Source organism: Coenobita brevimanus, chromosome 45 (assembly GCF_032717465.1).
Source record: "Coenobita brevimanus isolate Jiangsu-jjx chromosome 45, ASM3271746v2, whole genome shotgun sequence".
Lineage (NCBI taxonomy): Eukaryota > Metazoa > Arthropoda > Malacostraca > Decapoda > Coenobitidae > Coenobita > Coenobita brevimanus.
Window position 1 is genome coordinate 16,084,302 of NC_136998.1, and position 20,813 is coordinate 16,105,114.

The following is a 20,813-nucleotide window of genomic DNA, read 5'->3' on the forward strand; positions in this document are numbered from 1 at the left end:
TAATTCGAACAGCTTTGTTCTGAATTTTCTCATTGTTTTAGTACAACCTCTTCACTTCCTTTCCATAAAGGTGAGCAGCATTCCAACTGCGAGCTCACATGACTTGTAAATTATAGCTAACTGGCCATCAGTGAAGAAGTTACGAACTCTATACAATAATCCAAGTTTCTCTGAAGCAGTTTTAGCAAGTGATCTAACATGAAAGGTCCAGCGGAGGACATTGTTAAGTGAAACACTGATAATTTCAAAACTTTTAGAGGTAGGAATATTAGTAGCATTGAAGGTAATAGGTGTTATGTCTAATGTGCACATAGTGTGGTGTAGACATTTGAGGGTATTGTGGAAGTATGCTGGCCTACTCTCTGTGTTAATAAAAACACTGAAACTGTTCAAGAAAAGGAGATGGTCAGGAACAGGTCCTGAGGGCTGGTGAAAAGGGACCTCCAGTTCTCCCTGTCACTAGACTGCCATCCACTTTGGGAGTACCTCCCCGTTCGACTGGTGATACAATCTACTGTCTATGTTGGATTATGTGTAGATTTTGTTGGCTTGTGTTTAGCTAATGTTGGCTTTTGTGTAGCTTATGATTACTTATGTGTAGCAAATGCACTTAGGAAAGTATGTTATTTTTTATACTATTAACGAAGGATACATTTAACTCCTTACTCTCCTGGTTGTCCTGGCTGGTCTTACCAGCTGCCTGAGGAGATGTGTTCAGATAAGGGAATGGATTGTATTCACGTGAAATAAGATTCTTGGTCAAATGAATTTTACTAAATTTCATGAGAACCAGTGAAGGCGTCCAAATACCTTCTACCAGCAATAAATTTGTCATATGTTACATCTCTAGCATATTATAATACACAGTGACGGAGTTTGGATGTGATATGAGAAATAACCAAACATGATTACTTTGTTACAGGAAATTAATACGTTTTACCAGGATAAACTTTAAATAGTTTCTTTATTTTCTATTTACATTTAACGCATCAATATAATCTTTATAGATATCCTACGACTCAGAGACCAAAACCCCACAGTATTTACCACACGTATGACAGTAGTTAAATAAGTCAGCTAAGGACAATATTTAGCAACAATCATTTTCTTGTCTGTGTGAACTATTTTATTAGGGAGCACCTGTAGAAAATTACTTTTCTGGTTTAGGTGTGCAGTTAAGGACAACCCATATACCGGTATATAGATAGATAGATAGATAGGTAGATATAGATATAGATAGATAAATATAGATATAGATAGATATAGATATAGATATAGATATAGATAGATACGGTAGATAGATAGATAGATAGATACCGATATATATATATATATATATATATATATATATATATATATATATATATATATATATATATATATATTCCCAGACGCTTCAATCCCGTTTGGGGTGGCCACAAACAAATCGCCTCCAAGTCGCCCTGTCCCCCGCCATTTCACTGCCCTGCTCCCAACTCACATCCCCCTATCTCATATACCTCTTCACCCCATCCCTACATCTCATCCTCGGCCTCCCCCTCCCTCTTACCCCCTCCACCACACACACATACACTCTCTTCGTCAGTCATTCATCCTCCATCCTCTCCACATGGCCAAACCACCTCAGTGTGTTCCTTATAACGCTTCCTATCAAATCCACATCAACACCACAACGCTCCTTTATATCCTCATTCGTCAGCCTGTCTCTCCATGTGACTCCACAGGCTGCTCTTAAATAACTCATTTCCATTGCTCTCACTCTTGACTTGTGTCCTTCCAGGAACGTTCAAGCTTCACCTCCATACGTTAGAGTTGGTATCACAATACTGTCGTGTAGTAACTTTTTCACTTCCATGCTCACTTCCCTGTTTCTTATCACTGCTTTCAAAGAACCAGCAACCTTTCTTCCCTGCTGTACCCTTTCAAGCACTTCACCCTCCAAACCTCCATCCTTACTCATCACACTGCCCAAGTACTTAAACGTACTCACATTTTCCAATTCCTCACCATCCAACCTCGCTGTACATTCACTGACTTCACCTCTCTCAAAGACCACCACTTTACTCTTCCCTACATTCACCTTTAGATTCCGTTTCTTACACACTCACTCAAACTCATCCACCAAGCCTTGCAGCTCCCCTTTGTCTTCACTCAACAACACAGTATCATCTGCAGACAACAGTACAGGAAGTTTCCAAACACTATCCTCTCTCACCAGGGCCACTCCAACATCCACTACCCTACCTTGTACCTCTTTTATTACCCCATCCATGTACAGATTGAACAACCATGAAGACATGACACATCCCTGTTTCAACCCAACTTTCAAAGAGAAAAATTCACATAGTTCACCATCCACACGCACTGCAGCCTTCGTACCATCGTACATACTCTTCACAGCATTCAACAACTTCCCATCTACTCCATATATTCTTAACACTTTCCACAATCCTTGTCTATCCACCCTGTCATATGCTTTCTCCAAATCCATGAAAGCCGCATACAACTTCTTTCCCTTCTCTAGAAACTTTTCCACTAAAGATCTAAGAATGAATATCTGATCTACACAACCTCTTCCCTTCCTAAAGCCTCCCTGTTCTTCTCCAACTAATTTCTCTGTTCTTTCTCTAACTCTGTCAATAAGTATCCTACCATACACTTTTCCTATTATACTAAGAAGATAAATGCCCCTATGATTGCCACACACTTCTTATTCCCCTTTTCCTTTGTACAAGGGAATAATTATACCTGACTTCCAATCCTCCGGGACTCTACCTTCCTCCCAGGCCAATCTGCACATCTTCCACATCCATTCTACTACTATCTCTCCCCCATGCTTCAGCATTTCACCACACATTCCGTCAATTCCTGGGGCTTTCCCCGATTTAACTTTCTTCATTGCTTCCACAACTTCTATCCTACTGATTTCTTCCTGTCTTCTCACCTCCCTCCTTCTCCCAGCCATTCCCCAGCCACTTATACTCGCATTACTTCCACCACGAATGTTCAACAATTCCATAAAGTGTTCTCTCCATCTGCTCACTTTTTCTCCCTTCTCCACTAGTAATCTACCATTTTTATCTTTCACTCCCTTGCTAACTTCACTTCCACCTTGTCTTACTCTCTTCACCTCTCTCCAGAACATTTTCTTACAGTCCCTCCACTTTACACTCAAATTCCTTCCAAATTCCTCATCCACTCTCTTCTTACTCTCTCGTACTAATCTTTTCATCTCTCTCTTTCTTTCTACATATAACTCTCTCTTCCGCCTCTCAACTTCTTCCACGCCCCTATTTCTCATCCATTCATTGTATGCTTTCTTCTTTTGTGCCACAGCCTGTTTCACCTCTTCAGTCCACCACGCTGTTCCTTGCACCCCCCTCCGTCTTCTCTTCCTTCCACACACCACATCACATGCTGAACATATTTCTTCTGTAAATATCCAACACACACCTTCCACGTCTCCCATCTGCTCCAATTCATACTTGCCCAATCGTTCCTCCACTTCTCTCTTATACTCTGCCTTTTTCTCATCCTCTTGTAACCTTTCCACTCTCCTTGCAACTACTCCTTCCTCTCGTCTTTCCCTTCTTCTATTCCTCCATCTTACTTGAATTCTAATTCTGGCCACCACCAAGTAGTGGTCAGAAAGTCCACTCCCCCAACCTCTTTAAACTCTTGCATCCATTACACATCTTCGCATCCTTTCATCCAAACACACATAATCAGTCATTGCCTTCCTTTCATTCAGTTCACCACCCACCCTTCTCATCACTCGCCATGTATACCTGTGGATCATTTTATGCCTGAAGAGGGTATTGGCTATCACCAACCCCCTTCCAGCACAAATGTCTACTAACGCACTCCCATTCTCATCTATCTCAGCAGGCACACCCCACTCACCAACTATTCCATCCACCTTCACATTCCCAACTTTACCATTCATATCACCAATCAAAAACACTCTCTCATTCCTTCCAAACTTTTCCATGCACACTTTTACATTTGTCCAGAACTCTTCTCTCACTCTTCTAGCACGATCTTGCGTTGGCGCATACACACACACAATCGCCCACATTTGTATTCCAACTTTCAACTTTACCCACACAATCCTTGACCCAACTGATCCATACTGTCTTATGCTCCTCTTCCATCTTTTACTCACAATTATACATACTCTTTCCTTTGCCCTCTCATTCTCACCTACTCCTGCACATATACCCCATTCGTACTCCCATTCTCTCACACTTTCTCCTCTCCATTTTGTTTCAGTTATTCCACATACATCCACTTTCGCACCCTCAAGCACCTGGACAATCTCTCTCCCTTTCACCTCATCATTCGCTCCCCTTACATTCCAAGTTCCAATTACCATGTCCTTTGTCCGGTCCTTGGTCGTCATCGTTTGGTCAGTCCTTGTCCGAGGCTTGTTGTTTGTTTTTGTAGTTAGTTGTTTTCCGGGGAGGGGCACTAACCCTCCTCCAACCCTTTTAGTCGCCTTTTACGACAAGCAGGGATACTGGGGGAGTATTCTTGAAAAAAAACCCTACCCCCAGGGGTAATATATATATATATATATATATATATATATATATATATATATATATATATATATATATATATATATATATATATATATATGGATTATGCATTCGTTATGTACTTTTCGTTCTTTACATAATAATGAGCTACTTTTCATGATGTCTTTTACATATTGTACAATTGTAAGACTTTTTCTTATTTTTTTTTATAATACTATCGTGGTTTTTCGTTAGTTTTAGCATTTGCCCCAGGTAATTGTACTTGTCACCTCCTTCAAGAATTTCATCATTTGTTTTTATGACACTGTTTGGTGTATTTGGATTTAACATTATTTTGGTTTTAATCTGGTTCGTCTTTAGCCATACTGCGAGACTTTCTCTGTTTAGGTTTTTTAACATTTTTTGTGGTGTGTCTGCTGTGTCAGAGATTAGGGCATGCCATCTGCATATATTAAATGGTTTAAGTTTTCTCCAGCTAAGTTAACTTCTTTGTTCTCCCAATCTAACTTTCCGAATATACTTTCAAGGCATGCTTTAAGTAATTTTTATGAAACTGTATCTCCCTGATGCACGCCTTTCTCAATCTTTTTTTTTTTTTTTTTCCGAGTCTTGATGTAACTCATCTGTAGCAGTGTCCTCTTTATGCGGTATATCTTTTCGTGCACTTTTACAGTGTTCACCTTTGCTCGTTGTTACTGCAATGACTATATATTTGCTATGAGTTCCACTGAGTCGAGAACTTTGTCATAATCGAGAAAACTTGAGCACAATGGTTTATCAAATTCTGTAGTGTTCTCAGTTAACTTATTCATTGTGTGTAGATGATTTGTAGTCGAATACCCACTTCGGAATCCTGCCTTCTCACCATGTTGTTTTCTTCCAAATTTGTTCCTCTTCCATTAGTAAGGGCTTTGGTGAAGAGCTTGTAAATAACTGATAATAAGATAATGGGTTGATAGTTTCCAAGATCTTTTGAGTCCCCTTTCTTGTATAACAAAATAACTATTACATTACATCATGTTTTGGAATTTTCTTTTTCTTTATACACTGAGTAAATACACGGGCGAGTCTGTTTCGATCTAAAAATTTCCTGCATTCAGCAGTAATTCTGCTACTGTTCCATCTTCTCCTTGGACATTAACGCTTTTCATACTTTTAGGAGAAATATTTATGTCGGCTCGTGTTAACCCTGGTATTTCACTTGTGTCCGCTGAAAGTCAGCAATAGATACTATTGTCTTTGAGGTAGACAGATCTTCGTAAAATTCTTAAACTTTTCACCAGATTCTCTCTGCATTTAATAATCACCATTTTTGTCTGTCATTAATATAATTTGTTGCTTTCATGGTGCCAATTTCTGACTTTTTCCTTTTTTGATGGTTATTTTAATCTGATCCATGTATTTCCTTCGTTCCCTTCTCTCTGTCTCGTGATGATTAAATTACGAGTTTATAGTTGTACTCTTTCTGTTTCATCTTTCGTTGTTTTCACTTTCATCTCCTTTCTTCTTTTCATGAGCTCGAGGGTCTCTGTTGGCTTTGGCTGTATTAGCTTTCCCTACAACCTGTGTTGATTCCCTTAACACTTTTGGTAGTCTACATTCAAATCATCAATTTCACGCTTAGCATAACTTACGTTTGAAATGTTATCTTTATTTATTATTTGAAATACAACCTTGTCCTTCCTTATTTTGTTTTGGCATAAATATATATATATATATATATATATATATATATATATATATATATATATATATATATATATGAGCCTCTGTGGTACAGTGGTAGAGTGTGCGTGTCGTACACGGGTGAACCAGGGTTCGCGCCCCGCCAGCCAGGGTAATAAACTTTGGAAGTGTTCACCCGGCCACGTACTGCATTGGCGGACACAAGGGGTGCTGTGGTTGAACCAGTGTCGCATACTATAATGTATGCTTGCACCCAATCGGCTTGTGCGGGCCGATTATACTTGGTTCACAGACTACACACAAATCCAAAGCCACTCCAACACTACAATTACACTTACAAGCACTTCTCACCCTACATACAAACTCTGCTAGACAGCCTAAGCCACTTGGTAGAGATACATTGCCTGTATCGTCCCGACTTCGGTCGGGATAGGCCGGTCCTGCAGTGGATACTCAAACGGCTGATTATGATATATATATATAAGCTTCTTTCTTTCATTTCCGAAACTGAATCTGGCTGAGCAATCCATCATTCTCTTGTCACTTCCTATAATAAATTTGTTGCTAACTGTTACATTAGTGATCGTGTTCTTATCTGCTTTAATGAAGTCGATTTCATTTTTTGTTTACCCTTTTGTGCCTCTCCAGGTTCATTTTTACCTGCGGCGATAACCAACTGGTCAGTGAGTGGCCGGCATTCTTCTTCATCTTCTTTTGATACTTCTACTTCTATCAGATTTGTTAAAAGGTGGCATTTGGAGACATGAAAGTGGTACTATATAAGGTACTATGTAAGCTGTTAGCTGACGTCACGCCATCTAGCGACAACTTAAACAAAAGTGTTTAATTGAAGCTATTGTGACAAAACTGGTCCCCCATAAGGTTATTTGACAGGAAGAATCCAACATTCCTGTCAGCCCACACCTGTGGTGGTGCCATCTAGCAGCAACTTCGGTAAAAGTTTCCCAGAATCTGTTAAGGCGATTGTTTTATTATTATTATTTTTTTTTTACAGCAAACTGTTTGAAACAAGAGGCTTGACATAGGCCCCAGTGTAATTCTACTCTCGTTTCTATGTTTCTTTTGTGGAAGAATGTGTTCACTATTCGCATTATATACATTTCAGCAAAATTTATGACAATTTCAACTCTCATTCCTCTCCTATTGCGAAAATTCTCACAAATGCTTCTCCATTTTTTTCATTTGCCAAATTTTGCATTGAAGGCTTCATGATAATAATATATATATTTGTCTTTCCTTCTTCCATAATCTGGGACTTGTCGTCATGGAATGTTTCTGTTTTTTCATCCGTGCTTTGGGAGGAGGTTCCACAAACTGTACTTGTATTCAGGGTGCATCTCTTGCACAGTCTAATTACAATTCATGGTGTTCTGCCAAACACACTGCTGAATTTATCAATGATCTGTGCATGATTTCAGTTAATTAGAAATATTATACCTCCAAGGAGGAGTAGACTGTAGCACCAATCGAGCAGGGCATTACTCCGAAGGTGGGTGGAAAGCTGATGACAGGGAAAGCTGAAGCTCCTGTTTCATCAGTCATCGGGACTAGTTTCTGACCATTCCCCTTTGCTGCACTTTTTCAGTGTTTCAGTAACACAGAGAGTAGGCCAGCATGCTTTCCAATACAAGTTTCTCTAACAGTCCACACCAAACTACATGCACAGTACACAATACACTTTCTTTTCAAAATTTAAAAATTAAAAATGGAGCATACTTCAGATGCCTCGGAGTCCCCGGGGGGGGGGGGACCACATATGCCCCCACCATCTGCCCCTCTCCCGATAACGAATCAAAGAGCTGCCTGGAACAACTGTCTGACTCACATCTACATTTCTGCACATTCGCGGCCTTTCTTCTAACTTTCTCTCTGTTGAACATCACCTCTTCTCCTCTAAACCTCACATTCTCTTTCTTACCGAGACTCAGCTCTCTGAGGCAACTGACAGCAAACCCCTTTTCTGTATCCTCTTACTTTCTCTATACTCATTTCAAAGCCAGAGGTGGCTGTTGTATATATGTACACAATGATTTATCTTGCTCTTGTGTTCCTGAACTTGATTCTTCAGAATTCTCTACTCTCTGGCTTCGGCTCTCCTGTCATTCTCTGACTAATTATAATTGCACTTTTTACTTATCCCTTAATTCTACTGACTATCAAAAATTCTTTGACTATCTTACTTCTACGATGGAACACATTCCATCCATTTCTCCTTTCTCTGAAATCTCCATCCTAGGAGATTTCAATGTTCACCACCACCTTTGGCTCTCCTATCCTTTCACTGATCCACCTGGTGAACAAGCCTACATTTTTTCTATCCTTAATGACCTAGAGCAGCTTGTACAGCACCCTACCCGTATCCCAGACCGCCTTGGAGAGAGCTCCAACATACTTGACCTCTTCCTTACAACTAATCCATCTGCTTATACTGTTAATCTTTCCTTTCCATTGGGCTCCCCTGATCACAACCTTATAACCTTATCCTGTCCTATCGTTCCGGTATGGCCTGTGGACCCTCCAAAGAAACCTCGACTGTGGCACTTTGGAGCAACGGATTGGGAGGCCCTCAGGCAGTACTTCTTTGATCTTCCCTGGAATGATTATTGCTTCCCTGGCCGGGAGCCATCTGAATGTGCCTTGCGCATTACATAGGTTATTCTCTCGGGCATGGAAGCATACATTCCTTTCTCATATCCTTTGACTAATGCAAGAAAGCCTTGGTTTAATCACACTTGTTCTAATGCTGTCCACAACAAGGAGAGGGCCTACAAAAGGTACCGGAGCCAACCCACCCCTGAATCACATCTTTTTTATGTTTCTGCCCCAAATCGTGCTAAGTCTGTTCTTCGCTCTGCTAAAAATAATGTCATCCTTACTAAATGCTCTGATCTCTCGAACTCGAATTCTTCCCGCTTCTTCTGGCACCTTGCCAAAAACCTTTCTAACAACTTTACCTCATCATCATTCCCTCCTCTTTTCTACTCTGATGGTTCTGTAGCTATTTCTTCTATTGATAAAGCAGATCTCTTTGCTCAGACTTTCTCCTCCAATTCCACCTTAGACAATTCCAGTGCTGTTTCTCCATCACTTCCTCCCTCTGACTTCCTCATGGCTGACATTAAAGTTTTTCAGCTGATGTATTTTAGGTCATCACTGGCCTCAGTACTAACAAGGAGTATGGGCCTGATGGAGTCCCTCCTGTTGTCCTCAAGAACTGTTCTTCCATACTTACACCTTGCCTAGGTAAATTTTTTTGCTTTTATCTGTCAACGTGTACCGTTCCTTCTTGCTGGAAGTTTGCTTTCATTCAGTCAGTCCCAAAGAAGGGTGACCATTCCCAACCCTCTAACTATCGTCCAATTGCTTTAACATCCTGTGTCTCAAAAGTTTTTGCGTCTATTAACAAAAAAATTTTTAAGCATCTTTCCTATCACAACCTTCTTTCTGATCGTCAGTATGGGTTCCGTCAAGGACGTTCCACTGGAGATCCTCTCACCTACCTTTCAGACTTCTGGTCATCCTCTTTTCGGGACTTTGGCGAAAACTTTGCCATTGCACTTGACATCTCAAAAGCTTTCGATCGAGTCTGGCATAAATCTTTAATTTCCAAACTGCCCTCTTACGGTTTTGATCTTTCTATCTGTGCCTTCATCTACAGTTTCCTTTCTGGTCGTTCAATAGCCACTGTTGTAGACTGCCATCATTCTTCTCCTCGATCTATCAACAGTGGTGTTCCTCAAGGCTCTCTCCTATCACCAACTCTCTTCCCGTTATTCATCATTGATCTTCTAAGCTGTACATCTAACCCTATCCACTCGTACGCTGATGATTCTTCCCTTCACCTCTCCATTCGGTTCCCGCAACGTCCATCTCAGCAGTTACTTCAACAAACAAGGGATGAGGCTATGGTACACCTAATGTCTGACTTGGTTTGTATGTCTGACTGGGGTAAAAATAATCTTGTTGTTTTTAATGCATCAAAGACTCAGTTTTTACGCCTATCAACCGAACAGAATCTTCCACAGGAGTACCAAGTGATGTTTAATAATATCCAGCTCAATCCTGCATCATCCTTGAACATGCTTGGGGTTTCATTCACTCAGGATTTATATTGGAAAGATCATATTGCATCTCTTGTAAAATCTGCTTCCAAGAGATTAGGTGTGCTAAGCCGTCTCCATACCTTCTTTACCCCTGCACAGTTGTTGACTTAATACACGGGTTTTATTCGCCCCTGTTTAGAGTACAACTCTCATGTGTGGGGAAGCTCCCCTGATGCAGCTCTTCTCAACAGGGTTGAGTCAAAGGCTTTTCGTCTCATTAACTCTCCTCCTCTTACTGGCTCCCTTCAACCCTTGTCTCTTCACCGCACTGTTGCCTCTTTATCTCTTTTCTATCGCTGCTTCCATGGTCACTGCTCCTCTGAAATGCCTGCTTGCATCCCTCCACCTTTATGACGGGCGTGTAGCACCCGTTTAGCAACAAACTCTCATCCCTTTTCTTTCCAGCTCTCTAATGCAATAGTTACCCGTTATTCCCAGTCCTTTTTTTATGCAACAGGTCAACTCTGGAACTGTCTCCCTCTGTCTGTATTTCCTACTTCCTGTGATCTGCAGTCTTTCAAAAGCAGTGTGTCCAGGCATCTCGAAACAGACAGATCTTGAATTTGGCTCACTTTTTTTTTTTTTCTTGGAAGGAATTGTTTGCAGGCTCCTAGCCTTTGGTTCCTTCTTATTCGCAGAAAAAAAAAATCCTTCAGCCTGCCTTCCTTTGTAGTAAAATAGGTGGTTACTGTCTTCCAGATGATTTTTATCTCTTTTCTGTGGATCTCGCTCAGACCTAAATTATTCCAAGTAATTTTTTTTCTAATTATGCCTTTAAGGTATCAAATTTTTAATTTTTTGCGAGGCTTATTATATTGTACTTGTAAATCCTCATGGATTTCAGTTTGTTCAATGTCCCAGTCTCTAATTTGCTGACAGTGTCTACTCACTTTTGGTGGCACATTGTCCGCAAGCACAGGAGGAAGTGGAGTTTGGCATTTAGTAGACGAAGATCCAACAGGAATCTCCGTAAAATTATAAACAGTAGAATTCATGTTTGTTGTGGGGGGACTGTGGCAGATCTCACCTCCCTGCCACACAGTTTTTGTTGAAATGTATATTCGAGAAACTTTATCCAGCATATTCGGGGGAGCCCAGGATATGTATATAGAGTCCCATGTAGGGTTGTAAAATTCCCGGGAATTTTGAACTCGGAAATTTTCCAGGGGAATTTTGGGAATTTATTGGAAATGTTGGGAATATTCAGAAATTTTCGGGAACTTTCAGAAGGTTTTGAACGCCTTAAATATTATAAAAGAAAAGAAGTGGCCCCTTATTCCTGAGGAGAATTAAATGTCATGTGTAAAGAAAAATGTTTATTTCAATCCAAATATAACTTCCTAAGCTTTAGATAACCTTATCTCAAAATGTGTGGCGTTATTCAGTATGTAAGCTGAAAACCTTGTTTGTAAACTAAAATTTTACTCAAAACTGGTACCTTACAGTAATATGTAAGCAGAATAAGAAAGCAAAACTTATGATTAATTATCACTGGCTATGCCATGCAAGTTAGAACAATAGAGCAGATTGTCTCAATTTTTCACTACATTTATTTCTCACTTTGTTGTTTGGTAACTTCGGTTTCCTCTGAATCAGATGACAATGAATCTTCCATCACTTCACTGTCTGAATCCATTTCACTGGTGCAGATGGTTAAATTTTTCTCGTCCATGTCATCTTCAAACAGTTTGAGATTAGCACGAATGGCCACCAACTTTTCCACTCGATCGTTGGTAAGTCTGTTTCGCAGTTTGGTGTGTGTATTTCCATACATAGACCAGTTTCTCTCTGACGAAGCGGATGTCGGCGGTATCTGTGAGAGAAGACTTGCTATTGATGATACTGGTTCCTAGCTGCAGAGCCCTTTCCACCAAGTTGCTTTTGAAACATGCACAGCTGACTTCCAGACACCATCTAATTTCCAAATACCATCTTTGGCACGAAATTTTGCCAGGCTTCCCATCACTTCACCAACATCAAGATTCATATGAATGGCCATAGATGATATGACAGAATATGCACTGCCAACTTGTTCTTCATCAATGTCTTGTCCTTGGCGCACAGGATCAAGGATGTTTGCTGCTGCATGTATTGGCTTTATGCAAAACTGCATTCGGTTCTCAATATATGTTGTCACAGATGCCTCTTCTGATTGGAGTAAAGGTGATGAAGGAAGAGCTGCAGTTATTTTCTGCTTCAATCCAGCAAAGAGACGTGGTACATCTGAGAGCACTGCATCATCTTTTTCTATTTCCTGGATAGCAGAGGCAATAGGCTCTAGAATGGCCAGTGAGCTACTTACACGCACCCAGAAAACTTAGTTGTCTAAAATCAACTTGCGTATGTCCTTATCTACACTGAGACTTTCCCTGATGACCAAGCCCTCTTTCCCTTCAATTAGACTGTTCAACATCAGGACTATGCCTCCCCACCTTGTTTTACTTGGAAGTTTAAGAGATGAGTTTTTGCCTTTGAGTTTTTGCTTAGAGGAAAAAGTTGAAGACTGTATCTAATTAATATATATATATCCCTAAATTGCTTTACTTATTAATACACAGAAAATTTTGTGAAAAATGTGAATATTCCTGAAAATTCCCAAAATTCCCGGGCCCTGAAAATTCCCGGAAAGATTCCCTGGAAAGTTTCCATTTTCCCGGAAACTTTCTCACCCTTTGCAACCCTAGTCCCATGATCCACGCACGTTGTATATCAACATGGCATTCTCCTATCGACCTCCCAGGAACACGTCAGGTAGCAGTGAGATCCTGACTTTATAATCATATATATATATATATATATATATATATATATATATATATATATATATACATATATATATATATATATATATATATATATATATATATATATATATATATATATATATATATGCGAATTTAAGATCCGTTCATTTTGAGATTCCTGGACAGAATGGATCCATAGGCATTAGGCGGTACTGACAGAGGAATACAGTTTAGAGCTGATCTGTTGAATATATGAAAGCACTGGGAGCAGCAGTTATCTCTTGCCTTAGAGTAGGACATAAAAGAGGGGGTATGAGAGTTTGCTGCTTGACAAGTGCTACTTACCCACTGCAGTCGTGGAGGGATGCAAATAGACAGTTCAGAGGAAAAGTGACCATTAAAGTGGTGACAAACAAGAGATATGGATGCAACATTATAGCAAAGAGGCAGACGGTGAAGGAAGCCAGTTAGAGGAGGAAAGTTAATGAGGCGGAAAGCCTTTGACTCCACGTCACTGAGAAGAGCTGCATGTAGAGAGATTCTCCAAACATGAGAGACGTAATCGACTGAGCGGCAGTTAACACCAGTATGTAAAATCAATTGTGCGCGAATAAAGAAGGCATGGAGTTCGTTTAGCATACCTAATCTCATGGATGCAGATTTGACAAGTGAAGTAATATGATAATTCGATGATAAATGAATCTCCATTTATGTTCAAAGATGATGCAGGATTTAGGTGGATATTTTTAAAAATTAAAGGATATTCCTGTAGAAGATTTTTGATGGGCCGAAATATGTAAGAACTTAGTTGATGCTGAATTAAAAACAAGATTACTTTTACCCCAACTAGAGTTATGAGCCATGTCCAGCATTTGATGTGCGAAAGCCTCATGCCGTGTTTGTTGAAATAACTGCTGAGATGGATGATGCATAAAGTGAATGGAGAGATGAAGAGTGGAGATATCAGCACATGAGTGGATAGAGTTATATGTTCAGCTTAGAAGGTCGTTGGTGAATAGATGGATGAGCGTTGGTGATAGGACAGAATCCTGAGGAATTCCACTTCTGGTAGCTATAGGAGAACAGTGGCCGTCTTCAACAGCGCCCATAGAACGACCAGAAAGGAAGTTAGATGTGAAGGCACATATAGAAATTAATAATTTACGCCAGACTCGATCGAAAGTGTTAGAGATGTTAAGGGATGTGGCAAAGCTTTCGCCAATATTCCAAAAGGAGCATGACAAGGAGTTTGAAAATAAAAAGTGAAAACTTCGCCATTGGAGCATATCTGTGGGAACCCATACTGGCGATTAGAAAGAAGGTTGTGGTGGGAATATTGGTTATTTTTTTTTTTTTTTATAATTTTGAAATATTTTGTAATACAGGATGTTGAGCAAGAATTTCAGGACTGGGAATGATTACCGTTCTTTGGGACAGGCTGAATGAGAGGTAACTTCCAGTTAAAAGGAAAAATAGAAATCGACAGGCAATGAAAAAAAGTTTACCTGGACAGAGTGTAAGCACAGCATCACAGTTCTTGATGACAACAGAAGTGACCCTATCAGGCTCATACACCTTGTTAGTAGTGAGGTCAGTGAAGGCAGAAAGTACATCAACTGAAGAAATTTAATATCATTCATGAGGAATTCAGATGGGGAAAGAGATGATGGAAGTGCACCGGAATCATCTAAGGTGGAATTGGAGGAGAGTCTGAGAAACGCGTTCTGCATTGTCATTAGAAAAAAGAGCTACAGAATCATGCAGGCAGAAATGAGGAGAGAAGAAGGGTGAAGTAAAGATGTTAGGATAGTTTTTTCATGATGTCGGATGAAGCAGCAAGAATTTGGGTACGAGGGTTCAGAGTACTTAGTAGCCGCCACATGAAATTATTCTTGGAAGGGCAGAGAACAGACTTACCACAGTCCCAGGCACAAACATAAATGAGGTTCAAAGGCTGGTTGACTCTGGTGCCTTTTGCAAGCGAATTTGTCATGGACAGCATTAGAACAGGCATAAGTAAGCCGGATTTTTTTTCTTACATTAATCACAGCATAAGAGAAGGGAGTGTATGCTACTAGGCCCATAAGAAGACCCTCCGTAACGCGCGAGGTAAACTGAGAGGGCTCTCAGCAATGAAAGCAATAACCATTCCAGAGAAAGTCAGACAAATACTGCCTAAGGGCCTGCCAAAAAGCAGCTGCAAAATGAAACAGCTGCAGCTTCCTGTGAGGTTCCGCAGGCTTTACTGAAGGAATAAGAGAGGTTAAGGTAATAAGGTTGTGAGTGGAGAAGGTCAGTGGAAAGTAAAGACTGACAGAATAAACAGAAGGATTAGTTGTTAGAAAGAGGCCTTCCATGATGAAACCCTCTCCAATACCATGCGCGATACTGCACAGGTTCTGAACAAGTTCCTCTGGATCATTAAGGAAAGAAAAAATGTAGACTTATTCACTAGATGTATCAGTAAATGGACAGGAGAGACAAAGATGGTGGTGAGCATTTAAATCATCTAAAACCGAGGTTAGAGAGAGAGAGAGAGAGAGAGAGAGAGAGAGAGAGAGAGAGAGATTTTAATGCGAGGAAGAAGGAACCAAAGGCAAAGCCTTCATGAACGTTCCTTCCAAGAAAAAAACAAAACCAATACAAAAGAGAGCCAAATTAAAGATCCATTCATTTTGAGATGCCTGGACACATTGCGTTTGAAAGACTGGAGACCATAGGAAGTAGGAAATACAGAGACAGTTCCAGAGTTGACCTGTTGCATAAATCAAGGACTTGGAGCAACGGTTAACTATTGCATTAGAAAGTTGGACAGGAAAGGGGAGAGAGTATGTTGCTAGACGGGTGCTATGTGCCCTTCGAAGAGGTGGAGGGATGCAAGCAGACAGTTCAGAGGAGCAGTGACCATGCAAGCAGCGACAGAAAAGAGATAAAGATGCAACAGTGCAGTGAAGAGACAGACGTTGAAGGGAGCCAGTAAGAGGAAGAGAGTTGATGAGATGAACAGCCTTCGACTCCACCCTGTTGAGAAGACCTGTATGTGGGAAGCCTCCCCACACATGAGAGTTGTACTCTAAACAGGGGCGAATAAAACCCGTGTATAAAGTCAACAACTGTGCAGGGGTAAAGAAGGAATGGAGTCGGCTTAGCACACCCAATCTCTTGGAAGCACACTTTACAAGAGATGCAATATCATCTTTCCAAGATAAGTCCCGTGTGAGTGAAACCCAAAGCCTGTTCAAGGATGATGCAGGATTGAGCTGGATATTATTAAACATTGGTGGGTACTTCTGTGGAAGATTCTGTTGGGTTGATAGGTATAAAAACTGAGTTTTTGATGCATTAAAAACAACAAGATTATTTTTACCCCGGTCAGAGATATGAGCCAAGTCAGACATTAGGTGTGCCATAGCCTCATCCCTTGTTTGCTGAAGTAACTGCTGAGGTGGACGTTGCAGGAACCGAATGGAAAGGTGAAGGGTGGAATCATCGACGTACAAGTCGATAGGATTAGATGTACAGCTTAGAAGATCATTGATGAATAAAGGGAAGGAAGTTTGTGATAGGACAGAGCCTTGAGGAACACCACTCTCGATAGTCCTAGAAGAATGATGGCCGTCTACAATAGCAGCTATAGAACTACCAGAAAGGAAGCTAGAGATGAAGGCACTGATAGATGGATCGAAACCGTAAGAGGGCGGTTTGGAAATTAAAGATTTATGCCAGACTCGATCGAAAGCTTATGAGATGTCAAGTGCAATGACAAAGCTTTCGCCAAAGTCCCGAAAAAAGGAGGATGACCAGGAGTCTGAAATGTGGGTGAGAAGATCGCCAGTGGAGCGTTCCTGATGGAACCCATACTTACGATCAGAAAGAAGGTTGTAATAGGAAAGAAGCTTTTAAATTTTTCTGTTAAGAGTGGACTCGAAAACTTTTGAGACACAGGATGTTAAAGCAATTGGACGATAGTTAGAGGGTTGGGAATGGTCACCCTTCTTTGGGACTGACTGAATGAGAGCAAACTTCCAGCGAGAAGGAAAAGTACAAGTTGACAGACAAAGGTAAACAGTTTACCTAGACAGGGTGTAAGCACGGAAGAACAGTTCTTGAGAACAACAGGAGGGACTCCATCAGGCCCATATGCCTTGCTAGTATTGAAGCCAATGATGGCAGAAAATACATCAACTGAAGAAATTTTATTGTCAGCCATGAGCAAGTCAAGGGAGGGAAGTGAGGGAGGAACAGCACCGGAATCGACTAAGGTGGAATTGGAGGAGAAAGTCTGAGTGAAGAGATCTGCTTTATCAGGAGAAGAAATGGTACAGAGCCGTCAGAGTAGAAAAGAAGAGGAAAGGATGATGAGATAAAGTTGTTAGAAAGTTTTTGGCAAGGTGCCAGAAGGAGTGGGAAGAATTCGAGATCGAGAGTTGAGAGCATTTAGTACGGATGATATTATTTTTAGCAGAGCGAAGAACAGACTTAGCACGATTCGGGGCAGAAATATAAAGAAGATGTAATTCAGGGGTGGGTTGGCTCCGGTACCTTTTATAGGCCCTCTCCTTGTTGCAGACAGCATTAGAACAAGCGTGATTAAACCGAGGCTTTCTTGCATTAGTCAAAGGATATGGGAAAGGAATATGTGCTTCCATGCCTGAGAGAATAACCTCCTTAATGCGCAAGGCACACTCAGATGGTTCCCAGTCACGGAAGCAATAATCATTCCAGGGAAAATCAAAGAAGTACTGGCTGAAGGTCTCCCAATCCGTTGCTCCAAAGTGCCACAGACGGCGTTTCTTTCGAGGGTCCGCTGGGTATGTTGGAGCTCTCTCCAAGGCGGTCAGGGATACGGGTAGGGTGCTGTACAAGCTGCTCTAGATCATTAAGGATAGAAAAGATGAAGGCTTTTTCACCAGGAGGATCTGTGAAAGGATAGGAGAGCCAAAGGTGGTGGTGAACATTGAAACCTCCTAGAATATATATATATAAATAAATAAATCATTTCCTGTGGCACCCCACGGGATGCATAGGGCCTCGATGAACTCTCTCCACCAATATTTGTCTCTTCCCATCTCCTTCAGGTCCCACCAACACTCCTCTCCTGCTTCTCTTTTCATTGTCCTCAACCAGGTTTCCCTCGGCCTACCTCTACTTCTTCTTCCTCTAGCAGTCCAATCTGGCACATCGTGTATTAAACTGCCTTCTTTTCTGTATATGTGCCCCAGCCACTTCCAGCGAGACAGTCTTACATATTCATTATCTGGTTCCACTCTCGTAATATCCCATACTCTTTCATTTGTAACTCTGTCTTGCCATTTTACTCCAAGAATCCTTCTCAGAATTTTATTCTCTAATCCTAATACTTTCTGATCTGCTGCAATTGTACCGTACCATGACTCATGCCCATGAATTAAAATTGGTCTAAACATGGACTTGTAAATTTTCACTTTAGTATGTACCGAAAGCATATTATTATTCCAAACAGATTTCAACATTCTAACAGCTCGCCAAGCCTGTCTAATCCTCTCCTCAATTTAACTGTTTAATGATCCATTAGATGATACAATCGTTCCCAGATATTTAAAGTTTTCTACATTCTTCACCACATTATTCCCAATTACACAATCGATTTGGTTCTCCACGTTCATATTAATAATTTCAGTCTTTCCACAATTTATTACCAATCCCACTTTTTCTCCTTCCTCCACCACACAATCAAGCACCCTCTCCATCTCGTAAATACTTCCGCAGATCAGTACAATATCATCAGCATAGTCCAAAACCATCAACTTCTTATTTTCTTTTCAGTTAATTCCTGCACCTGTTCTCCTTACATCCTTTCTCATAACAAAATCTATAACCAAAACTAACAGCAATGGCAAAAGAACTCCTACTTGAATCACTCCTGACCTAACCTGAAATGGATCACTCAAAGAACCACCCACCATTACCTTACAAAAAATACCTTGATGCAGACTTCTAATAATATTTACAAACTTTTCTGGTATACCATAGAATCTCATAATTTTCAACATAGCTCCACGTGAAACACTATCAAACGCTTTTTCAAAATCCACAAAACACATATTAAGTGGGATTTTCATCTCATTAGCTTGTTGCATTAGTTGCCTTACAATAAAAATCTGATCATTACCGCCTCGACCCTTTCTAAATCCCACTTGTTCTCATTCATTCATTCATTGCCAGACGCCATGTATCCCACACGGGGTGGCCAAGGGCTTAGAGTTAATTGTTTTACAGGGAGGGGCACTAATCCTCCACCAACCCCACTTGACACGTAGGGATGCCAACAGCATCTGGTGTTCCCAGGCGGTCACCCATCCAAGTACTAACCAGACCCAACGTTGCTCTTGAAATTTTGTCAATTACTGGTTCTATTCTGTTCAACAAGATTTTGGAAAAGACTTTTGCAACTGCTGGTGTCAAAGTTATCCCCCTCCAATTGCCACACACGCTTATATCTCCCTTTTTTGGTATTTTTATAATCACTCCATTTTTCCACCCTTTTGGAATTCCACCATTATCCCAAGCCACATTAAAATGTTTCAAAAGCGCATTCATCAACTAGTCATTTTCCACCTTAAGCATTTCAGGAAATATTCCATCCTCTCCAGGGGCCTTAAAATTTTTAACTCCTTTATAGATTTTGCTACTACTTCCAAGGTTATATCCCTTGTTTCTATCTGTATATATACATATCTATCTATCTGTCTATCTATCTATCTATCTATCTATCTATATATATATATATATATATATATATATATATATATATATATATATATATATATATATATATCAGTATTGTGATACCAACTCTAACGTATGGAAGCGAAGCTTGGACGTTGTTGGAAGGACACAAGTCAAGAGTGAGAGCAGTGGAAATGAGTTATTTAAGAGGAGCCTGTGGTCATATGGAGAGACAGGCTGACGAATGAGGATATAAAGGATCGTTGTGGTCTGGATGTGGATGTGATAGGAAGCGTTATGAGGAAGACACTGAGGTGGTTTGGCCATGTGGAGAGGATGGAGGGTGAAAGACTGACGAAGAGAGTGTATGTGAGTGAAGTGGAGGGGGGAAGAGGGAGGAGGAGGCCGTGGATGAGATGGAGTGATGGGGTGGAAAGGTATATGAGGGAGGGGGGTGTGAGTTGGGAGCAGGGCAGTGAAATGGCGGGGGACAGGGCGACTTGGAGGCGATTTGTTTGTGGCCACCCTAAACGGGATTGAGGCGTCTGGCAAAATATATATATATATATATATATATATATATATATATATATATATATATATATAGATATATATATATATATATATATATATATATATATATATATATATTATTGGTTGGTAGGAGCACTCACCATCCACTCACTCGATGTAATGCTCCTCCTTGGTGACTGCCCTATCCTTTCTTCATTATTTCTTTCCTTTCGTCGTCTTCTGTCATTCTTTCCTTGATTCTTTCCTTTTCCTTCTGTCTACAGGTGACTACACCTAGTGACAAGCCAAGCGGTTTCCTGTACACCGGGCAACCATTTTGTATGCTGTTTGGTAACCATTTAACCAAATTATGGCACCTGGTGGTTTAATGGACAATTAAGGCACTCCAATCAGACTGAGCCTGTGAAGAGTTATATCCAAGTAATGGTTGGGGATTATTGCTCACGTAATGCCACTCAGGGATGTGGGAGGCTGGT